Below are 23,311 nucleotides of genomic sequence, written 5' to 3' on the forward strand. Positions count from 1 at the left end.
ATTTCCAGAGAAATGCAAGTCAAAACCACAAACAGATATCACCTCACACCCTTTAGGATGGTCACTGTCAAAAAAACAGAAAATAACAAGCATTGGCAATGCAGTGGAGAATTTGGAACCACTGTTGGGAGTATATAAAACAATGCAACTGCTATGGAAAACAGTATGGAGTTTCCTCAAAAAATTAAAGATAGAATTACTACACGATTCAGCAATTCCTTTTTTGGGTATATATCTAAAAGAATTGAAAACAGGATCTCAAAGAGATATTTGCATATATGTGTTCACTGCAGCCTTATTCACAATAGCCAAAAGGTGGAAGCAACCCAAGGGTCTGCCGACAGATGAATGGATAAATAAAATGTGGTATATGTGTACAATAAAGTATTATTCATCCTTAAAGGAGAAGGAGATCTCTCATATACTATAACATGGATGAAACTTGAGGACATTATGCTAAGTTAAATAAGCTAACCACAATAAAACAAATACTGCATGATTCCATTTATACTGAGGAATGTGAAATGGTCAAACTCTTAGAAATGGATAGTAGAATGGTATTTGCCAGGAGCTATGGGGGAAGGGAGAAAAGAAAAGTCGCTGTTCAAAAGATAAAAAGTTTCAGTTTTTCAAGATGAAAAATTTATAGAAATCTGTTGCACAACAATGTACATATATCAGTTAACACTACTGTTCACTTAATATGGCTAAAATGGTAATTTTGTTATGTGTTTTTACCACAATAAAATAAAAAATTTGTAAGGTTTTACCAAAGACCATAGACAGTAAAAGGCCAGAAAAAGAAATATAGAATAATTGAAAATAAAGATTAGATTTTTCATTATTAGATATTAAAGATTTTTCATTATTAGATGCAGTCTTCTTTAACAAAAAATAGTCTCTTTGCTACCTAGAAACAATCCTAAGAAAGTTGGACAAGAACTTCCTGCCTAAAAATGATGAAATTTTGCATAATATACTAAAACACATTATAATAACTGAAGAGGTAGTCTGTGTGAAGAAACTGTAATAAATATGTTAGTTCAACCCAAATTGACTTACACTTTTAATGCAATTCCAATAAAAATTCCAATACAATTCTTTAGTTATTTGAAATTATGATTTGAAAATTTATTTGGGAGACCCCATGGTCAATAATTACCAACATACTCCATTAAGAATTGTTATGAAGGTTTACTACATAGCTATAGTAATTGTATAGAACCCCTGAACTTATATGGAAACTTGATATATAACATGTTGCAGATAACAGAGAAAGGAAGAAGGTTTCAATAATTAATGCTGAGACAGCTGGCTATCTACATGGGACAATGATGATGGTAATTGAACCCTATCTCACAGCACACAGTAGAATGGAAAAGTATACAACAAATGTGTGAAATTTTTGGAATGTTTTCATGGGCTTGGCATAGGGAAGGATTTCATAAACATATAAAAATAATTATATTAACAATACTTAAAAATTCACCGTGAAATTTAAAAAAGAAATTTGTTCATTAAAGTACACCTTTTAAAAGTGAAAACAAAAATCACAAATCGGGGAAAGATACTTGCAAATTAAATATCAACAAATAATTAATAGTAAGAAAATATGAAGTTCCCCATCAAATCAATAAACAGAAGACCACCCAATAGAAAGACAGGGCAAGAGACATGAATAAGAATTTTCACAAAAAAGGAAATACAAATTGTCAGTAAGCATATACAGATATGTTCAACCTATCACTAATTAGAGAAATGCAAGTTAAAACCAAAATGAGATATAATTTTACACTGAACAGAATAGCAAAAATGTAAATATCAAAGTTGGATAATATCAAATATTGGTGGGAATAGGGAGCACAATGAAAACTTTCATACACAGTTGGTGGCCATGTAGATGTACACAGCAACTGTGTATGCAGTTGGGTGGATCTGTACTGTCAACTTAGCTACCCTGGAGTTATGTTTCCCAGCACCTCCTTGTATAGTCGTGAGTTAACGCAGCCAAAAGGATCATTTGTGCAAGAGCTGGTAGGCAGATGAAAAGCAGCAGCTACAATCTTTTTATGTTTGAAAGATCAATTCAGAATACCTACCACCAATACAGTTTACACATACTGTCATGCTCCCTTACCTGCTGGCTCACCAGGGAGGTGTGGGACACCAGCTGGCCTGCAGTTTCTATGGCTCCTGTGGCTCTTGCAGGATCCTTACTGGGCCAAGTGCTTGGTTAGCCCTGTGCCGAAGGACACCATGTTCTCCTGGAAGATATTCTCATCACGAAAGGTGAGGTCCTGGAGATAAAGAGGAGGTTTCAGTTCATCCTCTGCTCTACTTAACATCACCTTCCCTTCCTGACTGCCTGCCCTGCTGGCTTTAGACTCTGATACCAGACACAAAACAAGAGCTTTATAAAGACTGTTTAACCAGTTCCCACAAGTGCATAAGGTCAAATTCTTAAAATAAATCTCTTATTGTATATATTATATCACTTGTATGGTTCTGCTTGAGTTAAACTTGATTGTTTCAGCTGATTATGAAATGGAGATAATAATACAAATTATATCAAGAATGGCTTAATATATCACTATTAATGAAAAATACCAACTTTGTCTTTTTTTCCTACTACATCTATTTAAGGACAAAAAATACACAAAATTCACCATTTATTTATAACTTATGCTTAATGTCTATATGCTGTCTTTCTACTGAACTTTACTCAGGTCAAATTTATCATTGGCAGGAAGCATAATTCTTAGTAATGCTAGGTTCTTCCTCCCAGAAAAAAGTGGATGCCACCAACAGGGGTGAAGTATCCAGGGAACCTGGGCCAATTTAGCTGTCACCTGATAGCCATAGAGCATTTGTGCAGATACCAAAGGATTCATCTTAGAAGCAGCATCCTACGAAGAAATCAAAGCCAGGCAGAGAATCTAATACCCAAAGGCAATCTAAAGGAGTTAAACAGATAAGAACACAAGTGAGACAAAAAGATTTAAGAGGAGGAGCAAGGAAAGAAAAAGAGAGTGTAAATTTGAAGGTGAGAGGTAAGCCTGGAGGAATCCTCTGAGGAAAGGGAGCCAGCTGTAGCCAGTAAGGGCAAGAGAAAAAGCCACAGCTGTGATTTTCCATTTTTACATTTTTTCATAAAGCGCCTCTACTCCTTACAGGTATCACAGAAGATTTTTGGGGATCCTAAGGACATGTTGACCTGAGGAAAGCATTACAAATATGCTACTTGTAAACTTAAGTGATAGATCAGTTAAACAATTAATAATGACCTACATAAACCTCATAAATGTGGATTTCAGTATTTTGATCAATGTATTGATTTTCCTAGTATTCTGGCATTATGCTATAGACAGACATCCATTAAAAAATAAGTGGAATTCCCTGGTGGTGCAGTGGTTAAGACACGGGTTCGATCTCTGGTCCGGGAAGATCCCATATGCCATGGAGCAACTAAGCCCGTGCGCCACAACTACTGAGCCTGCGCACCACAACTACTGAAGCCCATGCTCCCTAGAGCCTACGTGCCACAACTACTGAGCCCATGTGCTACAACTATGGAAGCCTGCGCCTACAGCCTGTGCTCCGCAACAAGAGAAGCCACAGCAATGAGAAGCCCTCTCTCCGCACCTGGAGAAAGCCCATGCACAACAATGAAGATCCAATGCAGCCAAAAATAAAAATATTTTTTTTAATTAAAAAAAAATAAGCAATTACTTATAATGTTGCAAGGTATGAAAATATTGTTTCACACTGGTAAAATGAGTTGTAACAATATGAATGTTTAATTCCAATAAATTTTGAAATATTTCTAAAGAAACACAAGTAAATACTATGATTCCAACTCTGACAAAAATACTATGTAGACTGTAACCAATACAAAAATGTCTTAACCCTGTATTTAGAATAAAATTTTTTTTTTAATTTTCAACTTTTTCTTTCAAATTTTTGTTTCTATATTCATTGTACTTTCTGTTTTGATGTAAAAATCTGTTTCTTAAAATTGAGTGCTACAGATAATCAGAATTCTGCCTTGTATTTTAAATTTAATCTAGAGCTACTTTTTTTTTTTTAAACAGAAAGCCTTCATGTTTCTTATTTTAAGGACTCTGCACAGACCCATGCTAGACTATTAGAGCTAGGATAGCAAAATGATAATTAGTGAGTTATCACAAATTTTTGTGATTAAACAACTTTAATGGCAGGTATTAAAATGTATGTAAACAATTTTCTATAAGAATCATTCCAAAAAATGTTGTCTCTAATGATGAACTTTTACATCCTCCAGTTTATAATTCCACAGTCATTACTAAACAAACCTTAGAATATTAAACAAAGGCCCATTGTACATTCTGGTGAACAGACTTAACCAGAAACTCAATTTCAGAATACGATTTAAGTATAAATTTTTTTAAGTACTAAGGGGAAAGAATTTTCTGTAACTGGGAAGTAAATACCTGCTAACCTTTTTTGTGTGTCTAAACAATGATAACCTAGACCTTTGCATTTTCAAAAGTATTTGTGACTCAGCTTCTCATAATCCCAAAAGTTCTCTAATAAAAATTTGTGAGTCTGGCTTCTACTATAACTTAATCAAGATTAAATAAATGATCTATGGTTTATAATAAATCAGACCCAGCGTCTACAACCTTCTTTTCTAAATAGTTCATCAATTAGGTTTTACACTGGATTAAATTCCTGGCTTTCAGAGCAAAAATTCTCAAGTATTAACCCCTGCAATTTATATAACAAAAATCAATACAAGTGCTCTTGTTAATGGTCTCAAAATGAGAAAACCAGAATATCTGGAACAGGAGACACAGGAATACCAGGTTCAAGGGTACTGATCTTTGGTTTCCAACATCTTAGGCCTTCTGAATTATAATTGATCTCACACCACCCTCTCATAAACTGCAGTATCTATTGGATTAGAACCCTGTGCATTGCAGAAATGTTTCTTTAACTCCCTAACTTTTTCACACAAGAACTGAAACCCCACAAGACAGTGCAACTAATACAATCCCATAGCTATAAATATTACTATAATTCAAGTAGTATAAATGTTAGAGAATTTCATAGATAGGTGAAATAAATAATCTATTTAAGCCCTCTGACCTTTTCATGAGGGAATTAAAGACCCAAAATGTAAAGTGGGCCTTAAGTCATGGACCTATATTAAAAATTTGAACTATGGGGCTTCCCTGGTGGTGCAGTGGTTGAGAGTCTGCTTGCCAATGCAGGGGACAAGGGTTCGTGCCCCGGTCCGGGAAGATCCCACATGCCGCGGAGCAGCTGGGCCCGTGAGCCATGGCCGCTGAGCCTGCGCGTCCGGAGCCTGTGCTCCGCAACGGGAGAGGCCACAACAGTGAGAGGCCCGCGTACCGCAAAAAAAAAAAAAAAAAAAAAAAAAAAAATTGTACTATGACAAAGATACATGATTCCAGGCTTAGATTATTGAGCAGTTGGTCCTATAAGCATAGAATTTTAGAGCAGGAAATCATCTAATTCAATCCCTTAATTTTATAGATGCGCAAACAAGGCTACAGGAGTTCCTAGGTTTGCTTAATTAAGACTATTCACAGAGTTTGTCAAATAGTCTCTGAAATCCTGAAAACATTTTCTGTGCTGCCACATATAAGTAGAAAGCACTGCCTTAATCTATATTCCTTGATGAATCTTTTTTCTCGCAGTAGTTATTACTTTTCTATACTCTGAAGCCCAGATAATAAACTCATAGCTTTGTTTCAAAACAAGGTATATTTTCAAAAGCAATTTTCTAGTATCAAAATAGTAACTCAGTCAGCCAAAACCTACTTATTGAACCAGGCACTTTGTACTTGGTGTTCTTCTAGGGTCAAGAATAAGGCAAAGACTGAAAGCAGTTTTCATTCTAGAAAGGGAGACAGGTGAGCCAAAACCTAACTACCAAGCAAAGCAAACGAAATACACACGATTAATCCAAGTATTCATAAACGCTCTAAAATTCTAAACTCAAAAGTTGAGTCAGATTTCTTTCTAATCTGGATGACTTAACAACTAAAAAGCAATCACTGGGCTTCCCTGGTAGCACAGTGGTTCGGAGTCCGCCTGCCGATGCGGGGGATACGGGTTCGTGTCTCGGTCCTGGAAGATCCCGCATGCCGCGCGGCTGGGCCCGTGAGCCATGGCCGCTGGGCCTGCGCGTCCGGAGCCTCTGCTCCGCGGCGGGAGGGGCCGCGGCGGTGAGAGGCCCGCGTACCGCAAAAAAAAAAAAAAAAGCAATCACTAGTAAGTGGCCCAATAAACAGGGAGTTTTGGGAAGAATGATTTCTGTAGCAAATCATTTAGACTACCAATAATTGCTAGAGGGGCTGTATGGGGTTTTTTTTGTAATAAACTGTTTATTTTCCATCAATCCTTATTTTCATTTTCTGTTAAAAAAGTCTACAGAAGAACAGCTTAAGACTCCTCAGTGGAAGTTCCTACCCGTCAGAGCTGCAGACCAGGCTTCAGTAGGAAATTGCTGCACAGGCACAGAGGGGACCAGCAGGCCTTCAGGCCCGTCTACAACCTCGGGCTGGAGAGCAGTAAACTTGAAAGCTGCAGCAGTCCGTCCAGCCTGAAATTCCTCCTTGGGCGCAGCCGTTTAGCAGCGGCCTACTCTTCCTTTTCAAGTTCTTCCGGTTTTTCTGCGGAAGCAGAGATTAGGCTGACCGCCTGAGGGAGGTCACGTGAGACGGTGCCCCGGCGCATGCGTGGAAACTCCGAGGCCGGCATCGCAACGTGGGACCAACTGGGTGGGCTCCTTTTCTGTTGCACTGGTGGCAGTGACCACAGAGCACAGAGGAGAGTATTACACAGAATGGTGACAAGACGCTTCTGTGAGCGGCTGGTTGTCAGCTCCGGGATCAGTAACCACCAGAAGTCTCGGTTCTCGGAAAGCTGCCTGGATCTGGTTACTGAAGGTTCCGGGAGAGTAGCGGCCGGGAATGGGAGCAGATCCCGTGGCAGCAGCAAACTTCAGCCCAGCTCACTGACCAGTGTTCCTGAAAGACATGGCCGTGACGTAAGCTGGGTCTTCAGTGGCAACCAGGGCACGAGCTGGCAGAAGTTTCTCCAGGTTCTCCTCAGATTTATTATGTAAATGCCATCACGTTTCCCTTTGTAGATGTACTGTTTCATTTGGAAGTCACGGTTGGTGCCACCTAAGTAAATCCCCACTGCAAGGAATTTAAGGACATTCTCCTCCTTCATTTGCAGAACATCACGGGCTGCAGATATTATGAAAGTTTCCCTTTAAGTTATCACAGGAAACCAAGACACTGCCTGTAGAGACCTCTCTCTGGGTAGCGCAGAAAGGTGAGTCCATTTTTTTTAAGCACCAAAGAGTTACCAGCATCAGGAGAGCCAATTAAATGAAAACAGAAAAAAAAGTCCCTTGAATTTGAAACTTTGAAACAAAACATTCTCCCTCCCCCCCCACACACACATACACACACACACACACACACACACACACATTAATCAGCAAATAAGAAAACAAAAGCAAATATAAGGAAAGTGAGTAACCTCATCCCACAAGAAATGCTATAAGAAATCTTGAGTTCATTCAATCAGTGACTAAGGAGAATATCTGATTCCAAAGAAAATACTTTTGAGTATTTTAGTAGTATTCCTCCAAGATATTAGGTATATTGCACCATTTTTATTTTTCCTAATTTCTAGGCACTTTAAAAATTTAAATCTACAAATTATTTTAATTTAAAACATTCTATTTTCCTATTAAAATTAATATAGGTCTTTTTAGAAATACTTTGTATTAACCTATATTTTAACACTGTATTCTCATATATTTTCCAAGAGTTCTTCAATTGGGTCACACACGTCACTGGGGTACACCTTGGAGACGCTCAGAATCATTTGAAGACTACAGGTTGAATGGTCAAATTTTCACTTATTATAGGTGTAAGTCAGTAAAATTGAGAATGTAATTGTTAATAGTATATCATTTATACTCACTGACTGGTAAATCCTGATGCAATTCAAATTATGCATGTATTAGAAGATTCTGAATTGTCAAACTCTACACAGTTGGAGTAATTTTAACAATCATGAGCAGTAGAAGCAGCATACTTCTCTGGTGAAAACAACACCTGTCACCCCTCGCCCCCAATTCCCCTGTGTAAATATGAATCTATGTTCCCGTTGTGCCAGCTGGCAGAGAATATGAAAATTCTGTGGTGGCCTTTGATACATTTCAACTTAGAAAAGGGAGCATGTTGCCGTGGTAAAGAAGAGATGGAAAGAAATTAATTGTACCCCCTAGAGATACCCTATAATTTTTATAATCTATAAAAAGAAATTATGCCATATAGACAGCTATAGAAATCTTCACAGCTATATATTGAATTATCAGTATTTTATAATTTTAATATTCTGGCAACAAGGCCAACTGCAAATTATATCCCGATTGTTTTAACTGGCATCATACTGTCATCAAGAGTATAAACGAAATGGAGAAATTACTTTCTAGTCAATTGTAAACAATTTTGTAATTCATTATCATTCAAAACAATGAGACGAAGACCCAGGAAACCCCGGGAAATACTAGTGAGGATGGATAGAGGGTAATGGAAGAGAAATAAACATACAAATGTTAAAGAAAAAAAAATCAACTCTAAGACAAAAATAAACCAGTTATTAGGAGCAAGGTATGTTGAAATCAGTTTAACTAGAGCAATGGATAAAATTGAGACAAGTAGTGATACAGCAGGAACATACCCAATACATCCAGTAATCAAGACGACGCTGAAATGAGGCAACAGTGCCTTGGCAGAAAGGCTTACCCTTTAAAGGGCATGACCGGCTCAGAATCATGTTTGAAGTAGAGGAACTAACACAGTGGGATATCGTGGGTTAAATCCTATCTCCCTATATTCTGTAGAGCTATCTATTTAAAACTGGGCATGACATAAACAATTTGAGAAAACAATAATTACAAAATAAAAATATATATATGAAAAACAAAGTGTAATAACTGCTTACGGTTTACTGGTATCTTAGGGAATTTAGACAAGCACAGATAAAAATGCTTCAATTCTAAATTTGCAAATGTGCTGATGATTATTTCATTGAATTTAATTAATGCATTGTCATTAAACCAAAAGCAAATCTAAGTGTATCATTTATGATTCTACCTCCTTGAGAACTGGGAAAAAGTTCATATTTAAATCTCATGCAGTATATCAGCCCTTGGCTACAAAGTTAACCCCCAAATCACCTACTATTTGCATCGCAGTTTGACTATGCATTTACTCTTTGTTCCATATGCTTTAACATTTGTGAAAAAATGTTAATTTTTTAAAAAAGAAGTCAGCTCCCACTGTTGATGACTGAAACAAGGGAAAAGTTAAGGCATCTAAGAAAGTGATAATCTTTAGGCAGAAAACATTTTTTTGGTTAAAATAAAACAATGAAATTTTAAATTCTGCAGTGGCTCCAGTTAATATCCTAAATGGACTTGTCATTCTTTCTGATCTGTACAGAGACAAATCAGAAATTTTGTGAAATATCAAACGCTTGTGTCAATACTTTTTGGTAAGAACTATGTTATACGTGGTATCTTTTTTTTTTTTAACATCTTTATTGGAGTATATTTGCTTTACAATATTGTGTTAGTTTCTGCTGTATAACAAAGTGAATCAACTATATGTATACATATATCCCCAAATTACCTCCCTCTTGCATCCCCCTCCCACCCTCTCTATCTCACCCCTCTAGGTGGTCACAAACCACCGAGCTGATCTCGCTGTGCTATGTGGCTGCTTCCCACTAGCTATCTATTTTACATCTGGTAGTGTATATATGTCCATGCCACTCTCTCACTTCTTCCCAGCTTACCCTTTCCCCTCCCCGTGTCCTCAAGTCCATTCTCTATGTCTGCGTCTTTATTCCTGTCCTGCCCCTAGGTTCTTCAAAACATTATTTTCTTTTTTTTTTTTTGTAGATTCCATATATATGTGTTAGCATACGGTATTTGTTTTTCTCTTCCTGACTTACTTCACTCTGTATGACTGACTCTAGGTCCATCCACCTCACTACCAATAACTCAATTTCGTTTCTTTTTATGGCTGAGTAATATTCCACTGTATATATGTACCACATTTTCTTTATCCATTCATCTGCTGATGGACACTTAGGTTGCTTCCATGTCCTGGCTATAGTAAATAGTGCTGCAATAAACATTGTGGTACATGACTCTTTTTGAATTATGGTTTTCTCAGGGTATATGACCAGTAGTGGGATTTCTGGGTCATATGGTAGTTCTATTTTTAGTTTTTTAAGGAACTGCCGTACTGTTCTCTATAGAAGCTGTATCAATTTACATTCCCACCAACAGTGCAAGAGGGTTCCCTTTTCTCCACACCCTCTCCAGCATTTTTTTTTTTTTGTAGACTTTTTGATGATGGCCATTCTGACCCATGGGAGGTGATAGCTCATTGTAGTTTTGATTTGCATTTCTCTAATGATTAGTGATGTTGAGCATCCTTTCATGTGTTTGTTGGCAATCTGTATATCTTCTTTGGAGAAATGTCTATTTAGGTCTTCTGCCCATTTTGGGATTGGGTTGTTTGTTGTTTTGATATTGAGCTGCATGAGCTGCTTGTATATTTTGGAGATGAAGCCATTGTCAGTTTCTTCATTTGCAAATATTTTCTATCATTCTGAGGGTTGTCTTTTCACCTTGTTTATGGTTTCCTTTGCTGTGCAAAAGCTTTGAAGTTTCATTAGGTCCCATTTGTTTATTTTTGTTTTTATTTCCATTTCTCTAGGAGGTGGGTCAAAAAGGATCTTGCTGTGATTGATGTCAGAGAGTGTTCTGCCTATGTTTTCCACTAAGAGTTTTATAGTGTCCGGTCTGACATTTAGGTCTCTAATCCATTTTGAGTTTATTTTTGTGTATGGTGTTAGGGAGTGTTCTAACTTCATTCTTTTACATGTAGTTGTCCAGTTTTCCCAGCACCACTTATTGAAGAGGCTGTCTTTTCTCCAATGTATGTTCTTGCCTCCTTTATCAAAGATAAGGTGACCATATGTGCGTGGGTTTATCTCTGGGCTTTCTATCCTGTTCCATTGATCTATATTTCTGTTTTTGTGCCAGTACCATAATGTCTTGATTACTGTAGCTTTGTAGTATAGTCTGAAGTCAGGGAGCCTGATTCCTCCAGCTCCGTTTTTCTTTCTCAAGATTGCTTTGGCTATTTGGGGTCTTTTGTGTTTCCATACAAATTGTGAAATTTTTTGTTCTAGTTCTGTGAAAAATGCCAGTGGTAGTTTGATAGGGATTGCATTGAATCTGTAGATTGCTTTGGGTAGTACAGTCATTTTCACAATGTTGATTCCTCCGATCCAAGAACATGGTCTATCTCTCCATCTGTTTGTATCATCTTTTATTTCTTTCATCTGTGTCCTACAGTTGTCTGCATACAGGCCTTTTGTCTCCTTAAGTAGGTTTATTCCTAGGTATTTTATTCTCTTTGTTTCAGTGGTAAATGGTAGTGTTTCCTCAATTTCTCTCTCCAATTTTTCATCATTAGTGTATAGGAATGCCAGAGATTTCTGTGCATTAATTTTGTATCCTGCTACTTCACCAAATTCATTGATTAGCTCTAGTAGTTTTCTGGTGGCATCTTTAGGATTCTCTATGTATAGTGTCATGTCATCTGCAAACAGTGACAGTTTTTCTTCTTCTTTTCTGATTTGGATTCCTTTCATTTCTCTTTCTTCTCTGATTGCTGTCACTAAAACTTCCAAAACTATGTTGAATAATACTGGTGAGAGTGGGCAACCTTGTCTTGTTCCTGATCTTAGTGGAAATGGTTTCAGTTTTTCACCGTTGAGAACAATGTTGTCTGTCGGTTTGTCATATATGACCTTTATTATGTTGAGGTAAGTTCCCTCTATGCCTGCTTTCTGGAGGGTTTTTGTCATAAACGGGTGTTGAATTTTGTCAGAGCTTTTTCTGCATCTATAGAGATTATCATATGGTTTTTATTCTTCAGTTTGTTAACATGGTGTATCACATTGATTGATTTGCGTATATTGAAGAATCCTTGCATGCCTTGGGTAGACCCCACTTGATCATGTTGTATGATCCTTTTAATGTGCTGTTGGATTCTGTTTGCTAGTATTTTGTTGAGGATTTTTGCATCTATGTTCATCACTGATATTGGTCTGTAGTTTTCTTTATTGTGACATGTTTGTCTGGTTTTGGTATCAGGGTGATAGTGGCCTCGTAGAATGAGTTTGGGAGTGTTCCTCCCTCGGCTATATTTTAGAAGAGTTTGAGAAGGAAGGATAGGTGTTAGCTCTTCTCTATATGTTTGATAGAATTCACCTGTGAAGCCATCAGGTCCTGAGCTTTTGTCTGTTGGAAGATTTTTAATCACAGTTTCAATTTCAGTGCTTGTGGTTGGTCTGCTTATATTTCCTATTTCTTCCTGGTTCAATCTGGGACGATTGTGCTTTTCTAAGAATTTGTTCATTTCTTCCAGATTGTCCATTTTACTGGCATAGAGTTGCTTGTAGTAATCTCTCATGATCCTTTGTATTTCTGCAGTGTCACTTATACATGGTGTCTTGCGGATATGTCTTAAATCAACTGTATCAACCCTATTATGCCAGTATTAGTTGTTGAGATTAAAGAATGTGCCTATATATTCAACTGAGATTATTCAGCAGGACCTCTTATTTTCAGGACAGTAGTCTATATGCTCATCAAGACTGTGTGAAATTGTTTCTGAGAATCATATGTTCTGATTCGTGCTCTCATGCCCCAAATTTGAGACCAAAATTCAGGTATATGATTTGCTGACTACCTTGAGAATTACATTCTGATGGCACAAGTGTGATAGTCAATTCCATTTCTTTTATAGAGTGTCTGCACAATAAAGGTGTCCTAGTGTTTCATTAACTCTCATAGGTGCCATTTCCATCACCACGTTTTGATTCTAAGATCTGAGTTACTGAAGTAGTGTTTACCCCCACTTCTTCCACATGATTTCCTATCTAATATGAATGATAACTGAAGTAGCTATGTCTACAACTTATCATTAATTTTTTTTTCCCAATCGATGAGCTTTGAGTTTTTCAAAAATGTTGTTTTCTGACTCCAAACTCAATGCTGCCTGCGTAAAACTTAATTCACAGTACATCAGAAGAATGTTTCTTTTTTTATATCTGCAATTTTGTTTGCTTTACTTTAAAATAGCATAGTGTGGGCTTCCCTGGTGGCACAGTGGTTGAGAGTCCGCCTGCCGATGCAGGGGACACGGGTTCGTACCCCGGTCCGGGAAGATCCCACATGCCGCGTTGCGGCTAGGCCCGTGAGCCATGGCCACTGAGCCTGTGTGTCCAGAGCCTGTGCTCCGCTATGGGAGAGGCCACAGCAGTGAGAGGCCAAGCAAAAAAATAAATAAATAAAAATAAAATAGCATAGCATAGTGTTTTATATGATTGCTATTTTCAATTTAATGAAAGAATAAGAAGTCATTAAAGGCTGACTGTATTAAAATCTTCATGCACTATACATTTAAATTATTTCTGGATTAAGAAAAGAATGTTTAATAGTTTATCTGCTAATGTGAAGAAAGCAAAGGGAAGTTATATAATATTTATTTTCCATCTATTCTGTGGCATTGATCTAGGTGCTTCACACGAATTACTTTTTTACCCCTCTCAATAAAGCTATAAGTTGGCATTATTTTCTTCATTTGCCAAAGGTGACAAGGCTAAGTAGCTAGTATATGGAAAATTTCAAATTCAAAGCAGAATTTGAATTGATGTTTCCCTGGCCCCAAAGCCTGTAATTTTTCTAGTATGCTATAATGGTTTCCATACAACCATTTCACTTTTACTTACTATAAGGAAATTCAGTCTGCAGTACATATGAACTTACCCATCTAAACACATCGTCACATGACTTTTTAGATCTGAAATTGTGGCTTGTATGGTATTGAGAATGAAGACTTAAAAAACAACTCTCTGAATTCCTACACCCAGGATATTTAAGACTTGTAAAATGCCTATGAATCCTGTTTCACAGGTGAAAACGCTTGCATAAAGCAAGCATCGGTTTACTCCAGAACTATCCCTTAACAAGGAATGCTTAAGTGAGAGTAACACTAATAATCCAACATTATTACTGCTAATATATTATTTTAGTATACTTATTATACTGATAATATTAACAGCACTAATCTTATTAGTATTCGTACACTAATATTAATAACAAGTAGTTTGAAATCATTACAAACAAATTCTTGAATGATCTTGGACTCTAGCTACAGGGGTAGTAAGAGAAATTATGACTGTTACCAGGCTGGCACTGGGGACTTCAACAGGAAGCAACTCACAGGGTTTTTTTTGTTTTGTTGTTTGTTTGGTTTTTTTTTTGCGGTACGCGGGCCTCTCACTGTTGTGGCCTCTCTCGTTGCGGAGCACAGGCTCCAGACACGCAGGCTCAGCAGCCATGGCTCACGGGCCCAGCCGCTCCGCGGCATGTGGGATCTTCCCGGACCGGGGCACGAACCCGTGTCCCCTGCATCGGCAGGCGGACTCTCAGCCACTGCGCCACCAGGGAAGCCCCAACTCACAGTTTTTAATTCTGTAGTTTACAAAGGAAGATTTACCATGAAGTTACCTTAGGTTTCACTTGGACAGGCCTTTTTAAGTCTTGTAGTGGTCCTAGCAATGTTTTTACATGGTAATATGTGTTTGTACTTTCTCCAAAACTAAGATATTAAATTCAGTTAAGACAAAGTTTGCTTCCTATTCCAATCCCCATCCCCACCCCAACCCCCATACAAATACCTATACTCACACTATAGTAGAGGCTGTGGGCATCCTTGGTACCCAGCCAAGGCAAAGCTGTGTTGGTGACATAGTTGGTTTGGGTTTAGTGAACCAGGCTAGGACCAGAATATAGAATTCTGGCACATAGGACAACCATTTGCTTTCTGTTCTTTCTCACCTTCCAAGCATGTTTGGAAAATGTAATTAAAATCACACCAGAAGATCAAGAAGGAAGTAGCAATCAGACAGCATATACTTAAGTTTTCTAATCCATTCTTCCAAGTAACAGTTTCCAAATTCTCTATATTTTATGGGAAGTGAAAGCAGGAGCTTTTTTTGATGGGGAATGATATAAGTAGTTTTCATTTGTATTTCAAAAGGTGAGATCAGAATAGGCAAAAAAGATTAGGTCAGTTGCAGCTTTTTGGAAAACAAACAAAATCTAAGAAAAAAACAGAAATATGTGTTTAGCTGAGACCTCCTAAAAATGATATATCATTAGCAGTAAAGATGTGGTAGCTTATAAGAAAGATATTGATCGTCTTGTGAAATAAATGAGCTTAAATTTTCACTTCATTTATTACTGAAGTGATCATTTATTTGACATTGGTTTAACTTTCATGCTTTACTGATACTTATAAAAGCTTTTATTTTTTTCTATGGTATTTTAAAGGACCAAAACAGATTCTCATTTTCTCCCTAAAAGCTGTGATATTAGCAATAATTCTCTTTGAAAATGAACAGCCAAAAATATATGCAATTAATATGTATTTTAACAAAGATATTGACAAATGTACTTTTTAATGAAAATCTCATTACTTTAATGATGGTATTGAGCAATTCATTTTTTTAAGAAGTGATATACTGAGAACTTAACCTATTCTTAGCACAATGAAGTAACTTATCCTCTTTCAGTTTATCTTAGAAATAAATTTAAAGCTTAGATCTCATTTTATCTTCTAAAACCTCTTACCTCTTCTTATTACAGCTACCTGCTCAAGATTATACCAGTTTTTGCATTAAACCTACAGGTTCCAGTAAGCATACTGACTTTAGTATTAAAGTTAGTCATTTTACCTTACAGTTGAATTGTGTTTAATAGTTACTGAAGTATTCGGACATATTATTTCTCTTGATGTTATGAATACGTCAAGAGTTAGCTCAGTTTCTTATAATATCCTAAAATGACAAAATCATGATTCTGAGTTATTCTCCAGTCAATATTACCATGTTCCACAATTCCAAATAAAGCCTAAAATACTCATAGATTTGCACACACATTACAGCAAAAGAGTAATATAGAATGTAGGTGAACTGTAATAAATCTAATATTGAATTTTTTTAATTGGAATTTATTGTTTTATTTGGAAAACAAAAGAGGAGTTCTTACATATGGACAGCACTGTTATGGACATGTAGAGATATATGATTTATATGTATATTTTATATATGTATATATTTTTTCATAGCTAAATAGAATCAATGTGCATCATCAAAAGAATATTGTGTTCTGTTTCACTAAATAGAAAAAAATAAAGAAGGGGAAAAAAAACATTAAAACATTGCCTGTAGTTGTCTTCATTACCTAAAAGTTCCAAAAGTCATCTGAACAGATTACTTCTCAGATACATGAAGAACTTCTTTAAATTGTATTGATGTATTGTGTCTTCAGAGATAATTAAATACAACACTAGTTTTTGCATGCAAAAACATATTTGTCTTGCCAAGAAAGTAACTGAGAAATAGAGTTGAGTGAGTGACTCAGCCTTGATGCAGAAACTTTTATCAGAAGAGTTTCAATCAGTTATGGAAACTCTGAGGACTGCCCACAAACATATGAGTTGATCCAGCTTCTTTCTGCATTTTAATTGAACATGCAAAAAGATGGCATACTAAAACAAATGTGTATTTCTCCCCAGGAGTTCACTCTACAAGAAAAGATAAGCCAAATTGGATTATGAAGTCAACTAAGAGTTGATGCTTTATTCACTTGGTATTATTCATCTGTTTCATTGTGATATTTACTCTGCTTTAAACAATCACTGTACTACTCAATTATACTTTTCCATTTTTAAATACAAATTACTGTCATATGGATGCATCCCAATGATAATTATTGCTCTGAAGGAGTCGGTTCTACTGAAAAGATCTGCTGCACGTTCATCATATAGCTATGGTGATAACACTGTAGTTACTGGAGCTCACAATTGTGAGATTTCAATAGAAAACAGTAGAAAGGAAATCCAGGGGAACCCATCAGCCTTCCTAAATGTATTTAACAGACTTACACCAAGAATGGGTTTATTGCTATGCAATACATAATATCTTTTAAATCCTTGTAACCATAAAAGAATTTAGAAAAAAATGATTTTGTTAGAAGAGCACAAAGAGATTGACCCAGATTTTCGAAAGCTCTACTATACCAGCACTACTATATGACTCCAGATGAAGTTAAACAAGGCTACCCAAGAGCAAATATGATCCCAGGGCTTTATTCCGGCATCTTAGGTGAAAAGAAAAAAAAGAAAAAACTCAAAAGTTAAAATATCTACACAGGCCCTAAGCACTTCAGATAGTAGTTGAGCTCTTTAAGGACAGAGTTCAAAAGGATTATCAAGGAGTAGAAGAGAAGATAGCCTTCAGTAAGTGAGCAAATACTTGCTTCCAAGAGTTCATAGGTTCAACACCTATGCCATGTCCCAGTGGAAAAGTTTTTTAAAAGTTATTAAAAAACATTATTATTATTAAGACTTCCACTATTAGAGGAAGACGATTTTCAGTATGGCAGAGTACGAACCTCCAAAATCTGCTCTTCCATAGAAGCAATAAGAACACTGATAAAAATTGTCAAAATTAACTTTTTCAAAACTCCAAAACTTAACCAAAGACTTCCAACAATTCAAGGAGTATTTATTCAAGAAAACTAGCTAAATCTCAGTAAACAGTAAAAGCCTTATGTCTTGGGACTTGCATTATCCCCATCCCTCTCTGCCCAGCTCCACAATAACCTTGAAAACCAGCAGCCTTGCAGCCATGGTAACAGTGAAAACAAGCTGCCTAGAGGTGATAAACTGAGTTTGAAACGCCTTAGAAAGCCCATTCTCACATGTTTGATGTTCGGTAGATTCCTGCAAAAGCTCCATCAGCAGGGCTTCTCACTATTTGACCTGAGTCAGAGTGTATTCAGTGGGATAAGCCTTAACTCTAGCACATTTATTGAAAACAATTGCTTAACATCTCCACTGCCTGAGTCAGTGGTAACAGCTGGGGCAAAAAAGAGGCTAGCTTAAAAAAGGAAGATCTGGAGAATAAGATTTCATAATTGGCGTTGAAAAACTCCAGTGTATTATTGGGACTCCAGAAAGCCTCAGGCATGTACAGGGTTTTGTGCATTCCCAAGAAGACCTAGGAAGGCTCTAATCTCTCACCTGTGGCTGAAATTGAAGCCCTGAGCAAGCAGGAAGTGAAAGCTAAGGTACAATTTTGAAGTGCTTGCATGTTGAAGGCATGCTTCAACACACACACAGAGCCCCCATTGAAATGAGTGGGAGTATTATTACTTCTAGGATATAATGGTTTAAGAAAAGTCAACCATTTTCTAACCAGTAGGCTAAACAAGCCATGACTTCAGTGACTGCACATGGCAGAGAATATAAACTTTGCAGAATTATTACAAGACAGTTACTAAACGAACAGAAAACAACAATAAATAGCAGGAACAACATCCCTGGAGAAGGTGGGGAATTTGGTTTCCACAATTGTCATATTATAAAATGTCCAGTTTTCAACTAAATATTATAAGACATACAAAGAAATAGGGAAGTATGACTCATACACAGGAAATAATGCGGTCAACAGATACTCCCTGAGGAAGCTCAGATGTTAGACTTTAAATCAGCTCTTGTAAATATGTTGAAAGAATTAAAAAAAAAAAAACCTGTGTCTAAAGAATTAAAGTCCGAGGGTAATGGCTCACTAAATAGAAAATATCAATAAAAAGAAATTATAAAAGAAGTAAATAGAAATTCTGAAGTCAAGAAGTAAAATAACTGAAATTTAAAATTTACTAGAAAGACTCAACAGCAAATTTCAGTAGGCAGAAGAAAAAACTTGTGAACTTGAAGTCAGTTGAGTACACCTTGTCTGAAATACAGATATAAAAAAGAATGATTAAAAATGAAGAGAGGACTTCCCTGGTGGTGCAGTGGTTAGGAATCCACCTGCCGATGCAGGGGACCAGGTTCGATTCCTGGTCCAGGAGGATCCCACATGCCGTGGAGCAACTAAGTACGCGTGCCACAGCTACTGAGCCTGCGCTCTAGAGCCCGCGAGCCAAAACTACTGAGCCTGCAGGCGACAGCTACTGAGGCCTGCGCGTCTGGAGCCCATGCTCTGCAACGGGAGAAGCTACCGCAATGGGAGGCTTGCGCACCACAGCGAAGAGGGGCCCCCGCTCGCCACAGCTAGAGGGAGCCATCATGCAGCGATGGAGACCCAACGCAGCCAAACTAAAAAAATAATTAAATAAATAAATTTTTAAAAAATGAAGAGAACCTTACAAATGTGTGAAACAGCACCAAGCATACTAAAATATGCATAATGAGAGTCCCAGAAGAAAAGGGAAAAGAGAAGGGGGCAGAAAACAATATTTGCAAGAATAATGGCTGAAAAGTCCCCAAATTTTATGAAAAGCCCTTTACGTTAAAACAGTATTTTTAAGTGCTAACTGCATAAATATTTGCTCTACTGAATTTCTAAAATCTTCTAGAACAAAGTTTAGTATGCCTGTTCACCCTTCTTAGTGCAATGGACAAAAAGGACATATGTTGTATTACTAAATCAAACCTACTGTATCTTACTCTGTAATTATCAGTTTATTGGGGAAAATATACCATAAGTATTTTAATGTATATATTTGTGATTTTGTTGAAAAGTGTATATTAAATAGACTTCTTATAACTTAGTTTTTAGCATTTATACAAATTTTTAATTTTCTGCTCTACAGCCCTTTAAAAAAAGTGGAATGACACTATTCCAAAGGGATGGTATAAGGGCGTATTAATTCATCTATTTATCCTCTCCAGGACTTAAAAAATATACCAAATCAAAATACTTCATGATGAGAATAATTGCTCATTCCAATGTCATTTATTACATATAATCTATTCTAGGCACTGGGAATATAATAAAACATGTAGTATTCATAAGCACTTGAACTTACTACATGCTACAAGCACTGTTATAAGCAATCTGTGTTAATTTATTTAAACTTTCCAAGACCATTAAGAAGTAAACACTATTATTATTTCTATTCAACAGATGATTATAATATTAAGTCATAAGGAGAGTAAGTAACTTGCTCAAGATCATGCAACACTTAAAAAACTTTCAAGAGTTAGAGCCACGCTATGAACTTACACAATCTGACTCTGGGTCTAAGACCTTCCCAGATCTACTAAACATCAGTGAAAATATTCAGTGTTTCACCTGGAGCTTGTAGTGTTGAAGAGGGGATAGGCATGAATGTGGCAGTTGCAATTAAACACAATCCCAGGTATTCCTCATTTTATTGTGCTTCATTTCACAGTGACTGTGTTTGTTTTACAAATTGAAGGTTTGTACCAATCTTGCGTCAAGCGACTCTATCAGCACCATTTTTCCAACAGCATTATTTTTTAATTAAAGTATGTACATTGGTATTTTTAGACATAATGCTATTCATACTTAATAGACTACAGTGTAATGTAAACATAACTTTTGTATGTAATGGGAAACCAAAAAATTGTGTGACTTAATTTATTGCAATATTTACTTTATTGTGGTGGTCTGGAAATGAACCTGCAATATCTTCAAAATATGCCTACAGTGTAGTTTTAGAGATAAGTACATAGCAATAGAAGAACACATAGGTGGGACGTCTAAGCAACCTTTTAACATAAGGGTAGTTCCCTGCAAGGAAACTCTTAGTGAGGGATGTATGACTATTTTCAGAGGCTTGACGATGTTACAGGCAGAAAAGATACAATAGCAAAGATTCAGATGCAAGGAGAACATCAGGAATATGAGTAGTCGAGAAGAACTTTAGGAAGTTTAGTAAATTAGATTGCATCCTGTAATCAAAACTGTGAGAAGTGAGGCCATCAGTGTTAGAGAGTAAATATTGATAGTACTTTGTATGTTAGGTTAATGAGTTTAGGTTTGTGCTGAGAGCAATAGGTAATAAGTGAGTATAAAGGAAGTTAGTTTCAGATTTGGATACTAAGAAAATTCATACTGGTTGGAGTGGGAAGAACAAATTGGAGAGGAATAAGTGTAGATAGAAAGGGAATACTTAGGAGGCTGTTGTACATGATACAGGTGATGATATATTGAGAGATAATGACAGTGTATTATAGAATGGTGACTTGAGAAATATTTGGAACCGTATTTGGTAAATTAAGTGATGCTGAATATGAAAGATAGGAAGGAATCAAGAACAATTCCAAGTTACGTTAACTAATCTCAGAAATGCATATATGTGTGTGTATGTGTGTTACTATGTTTTAATATTTTACTATTAGCTGTTGCAGATGGGATACATTTTTACAGAAAATTTTAAAATCTTGTACAATAAATCTCTTTTCGAAATCAGCATCAAAGTTACATCTTCCTACCTGTTGAATGTGTATGTTCAATTTTATTACCAGGCAAAAGCACAACAAATGATCATGTGTTCCTTCTGGCACTGGATGCCAGCAAGCTCTAAGGTAAGGTGTGTTCTCAATTCCACTTATTTCTTTCTGCTTAATTGTCTTGAATAACTATCTGCACTCATTCTTTATCATTGTCATGTATCCATAATCTCTTGCTTTTGTTTTTGACATATGTAAATGCTAACCTGATGCTGTAAAACGACTAGTACTAATTCCCTTTGCTGACAGTGTAATTAGGATGGAAAACAAGATTAGTATACTTAGAGTACAGTACTGATAAAATTAACACGAAGTTTTTATAAAATTTTAAAAGAATCAGAAAATCAAACAATGCAGAAAAATAAGACAAAGTTTTATGAGACTATTGATTAATTTCTAATATTTAGTCAGATTGAGCTAAATAAATTTATTGTGAAACTGGTATTTGATAATTAGAGAAGGAAAAAATAAAAACCACTAGAAATAGAAATAAATAATTATAAAACAGCCCAAGCTTTTTAGAATGCTAATAGATGTTGTAGAGAATGTTTGGTCCTAAATTTAGTCAATATTTTGAACATTTAACTGTTAGGAATGATAATTTATTTGTCAAACTGTTTCTTAAAACCATTATATACTTTCACAAATTGAGTGGAATTGGGATATATTTACAGCTTGAGATTCCTAACCTCTTTGAGTATGGATCTACAATATTAAGACCATTTAGAGGCACGCCTCGGTGAATGATACTCCTCGCGCAAGCCTCTGACTACTCAGAGAGAGCCAGAGTATTCGGTCCAAAAGGAAACGTCATCACTGGCCTCTGGCGACTCAACCCAGGACCTCGGTAAAAGAATGGAGGCAAAGATCGAAAAGATGCAAGAAATGTTTAACAAAGACCTAAAAGAATTAAAGAATAAACAAACAGAGATGAACAATACAATAACTGAAATGAAAACTACACTACAAGTAATCAATAGCAGAATAACTGAGGCAGAAGAACAGATAAGTGACCTGGAAGACAGAATGATGGAATTCACTGCTGCAGAACAGAATAAAGAAAAAAGAATGAAAAGAAATGAAGACAGCCTAAGAGACCTCTGGGACAATACTAAACACAACAACATTCGCATTATGGGGGTCCCAGAAGGAGAAGAGAGAGAGAAAGGACCCGAGAAAATATTTGAAGAGATTATAGTTGAAAACTTTCCTAACATGGGAAAGGAAATAGCCACCCAAGTCCAGGAAGCACAGAGAGTCCCATACAGGATAAACCCAAGGATAAACACACAAAGATACATAGTAATCAAATTGGAAAAAATTAAAGACAAAGAAAAATTATTGAAATTATTATTCAGGTGAAGGACTGAATCCTAACTGTAGTTAGGATTATTTTCAGGGTGTACCCTGACTCTGTGCAATGGAGTAGTAAAACAAAGGACAGAGAGAACTGCAGATCAACATGTCCCATCATCATGGGGCCCATGGTAAAGCGGATTCACAACCCAAAGTGGACCCTAATAACAATCGGAAGATCCTATTCCTTCCTGCACCAAACCTGAGCTATGGGGATTATGGAACTCTGAATTATCATACGCTGTGAGAGGCAGAGAAGCTACAGCAGAGAGAACAAAGAAATGGGGACCTGATTTGCTTACTCATGGGAACATGAACTGAAAGGTGAGCTTAGCCCAACTGAGTATAGTCAATCCTTGAGGAAAAGAGAAAAAGAGAGGAGCCACGTACTTCCTGAGTCAAAAATCTATTCTTCCTCCTGCAGAAAAAAAGTTGGAGAG

General features: G+C 36.5%; 1 protein-coding gene across 8 annotated transcripts in view; it reads right to left on the reverse strand.

Moving 5' to 3' along the window:
• The window catches only part of MSR1 (macrophage scavenger receptor 1), a 457,630-nt gene that overhangs the window by 369,739 nt on the left and 64,580 nt on the right, over positions 1 to 23,311 (reverse strand). For 5 of the 8 annotated variants that reach the window (XM_079908916.1, XM_079908921.1, XM_079908920.1 and 2 more), the window contains exons 1-2: positions 6,478 to 6,652; positions 2,138 to 2,297 (exon numbers count right to left, since the gene is read on the reverse strand). The gene's annotated coding sequence lies outside the window, so the exon portion shown is untranslated. Of the gene's footprint in view, positions 1 to 2,137; positions 2,298 to 2,849; positions 2,944 to 6,477; positions 6,653 to 23,311 lie in introns of those variants that run through there. The other 3 variants (XM_079908915.1, XM_079908914.1, XM_079908917.1) reach the window with 2 other exon arrangements.

This window comes from Stenella coeruleoalba, assembly GCF_951394435.1.
Source record: "Stenella coeruleoalba genome assembly, chromosome: 21".
NCBI lineage: Eukaryota > Metazoa > Chordata > Mammalia > Artiodactyla > Delphinidae > Stenella > Stenella coeruleoalba.